Raw genomic sequence first — 1896 nt, forward strand, 5'->3', positions numbered from 1 at the left:
ACGAAAATCATTTTTGAGAAGAAAAAAATTTGTATGGGAGGGCCCCTGCTAGAACATTTTTCCCAAGTGCGTCGATTTTGGGTCGCCGACACAAGCTCGGGTCAAAAAATTTTTTTTTTCACGGTGACTCAAAACATCAATTTTAGACTCCCCTGAGTATGAAAAGTGAAACGAAAATCATTTTTGAGAAGAAAAAATTTTTGTATGGGAGGGCCCCTGCTAGAACATATTTCCCAAGTGCGTCGATTTTTGGGTCGCCGACACAAGCTCGGGTCAAAAAAATTTTTTTTTCTCGGTGACTCAAAACATCAATTTTAGACTCCCCTGAGTATGAAAAGTGAAACGAAAATCATTTTTGAGAAGAAAAAATTTTTGTATGGGAGGGCCCCTGCTAGAACATTTTTCCCAAGTGCGTCGATTTTGGGTCGCCGACACAAGCTCGGGTCAAAAAATTTTTTTTTTCACGGTGACTCAAAACATCAATTTTAGACTCCCCTGAGTATGAAAAGTGAAACGAAAATCATTTTTGAGAAGAAAAAATTTTTGTATGGGAGGGCCCCTGCTAGAACATATTTCCCAAGTGCGTCGATTTTTGGGTCGCCGACACAAGCTCGGGTCAAAAAAATTTTTTTTTCTCGGTGACTCAAAACATCAATTTTAGACTCCCCTGAGTATGAAAAGTGAAACGAAAATCATTTTTGAGAAGAAAAAATTTTTGTATGGGAGGGCCCCTGCTAGAACATTTTTCCCAAGTGAGTCGATTTTTGGGTCGCGACACAAGCTCGGGTCAAAAAAAATTTTTTTTTCATGGTGACTCAAAACATCAATTTTAGACTCCCCTGAGTATGAAAAGTGAAACGAAAATCATTTTTGAGAAGAAAAAAATTTGTATGGGAGGGCCCCTGCTAGAACATTTTTCCCAAGTGCGTCGATTTTGGGTCGCCGACACAAGCTCGGGTCAAAAAATTTTTTTTTTCACGGTGACTCAAAACATCAATTTTAGACTCCCCTGAGTATGAAAAGTGAAACGAAAATCATTTTTGAGAAGAAAAAATTTTTGTATGGGAGGGCCCCTGCTAGAACATATTTCCCAAGTGCGTCGATTTTTGGGTCGCCGACACAAGCTCGGGTCAAAAAAATTTTTTTTTCTCGGTGACTCAAAACATCAATTTTAGACTCCCCTGAGTATGAAAAGTGAAACGAAAATCATTTTTGAGAAGAAAAAATTTTTGTATGGGAGGGCCCCTGCTAGAACATTTTTCCCAAGTGAGTCGATTTTTGGGTCGCGACACAAGCTCGGGTCAAAAAAAAATTTTTTTTCATGGTGACTCAAAACATCAATTTTAGACTCCCCTGAGTATGAAAAGTGAAACGAAAATCATTTTTGAGAAGAAAAAATTTTTGTATGGGAGGGCCCCTGCTAGAACATATTTCCCAAGTGCGTCGATTTTTGGGTCGCCGACACAAGCTCGGGTCAAAAAAATTTTTTTTTCTCGGTGACTCAAAACATCAATTTTAGACTCCCCTGAGTATGAAAAGTGAAACGAAAATCATTTTTGAGAAGAAAAAATTTTTGTATGGGAGGGCCCCTGCTAGAACATATTTCCCAAGTGCGTCGATTTTTGGGTCGCCGACACAAGCTCGGGTCAAAAAAATTTTTTTTTCTCGGTGACTCAAAACATCAATTTTAGACTCCCCTGAGTATGAAAAGTGAAACGAAAATCATTTTTGAGAAGAAAAAATTTTTGTATGGGAGGGCCCCTGCTAGAACATTTTTCCCAAGTGCGTCGATTTTGGGTCGCCGACACAAGCTCGGGTCAAAAAATTTTTTTTTTCACGGTGACTCAAAACATCAATTTTAGACTCCCCTGAGTATGAAAAGTGAAACGAAAATCA

Source organism: Anopheles moucheti (assembly GCF_943734755.1).
Source record: "Anopheles moucheti chromosome X unlocalized genomic scaffold, idAnoMoucSN_F20_07 X_unloc_30, whole genome shotgun sequence".
Classification (NCBI taxonomy): domain Eukaryota; kingdom Metazoa; phylum Arthropoda; class Insecta; order Diptera; family Culicidae; genus Anopheles; species Anopheles moucheti.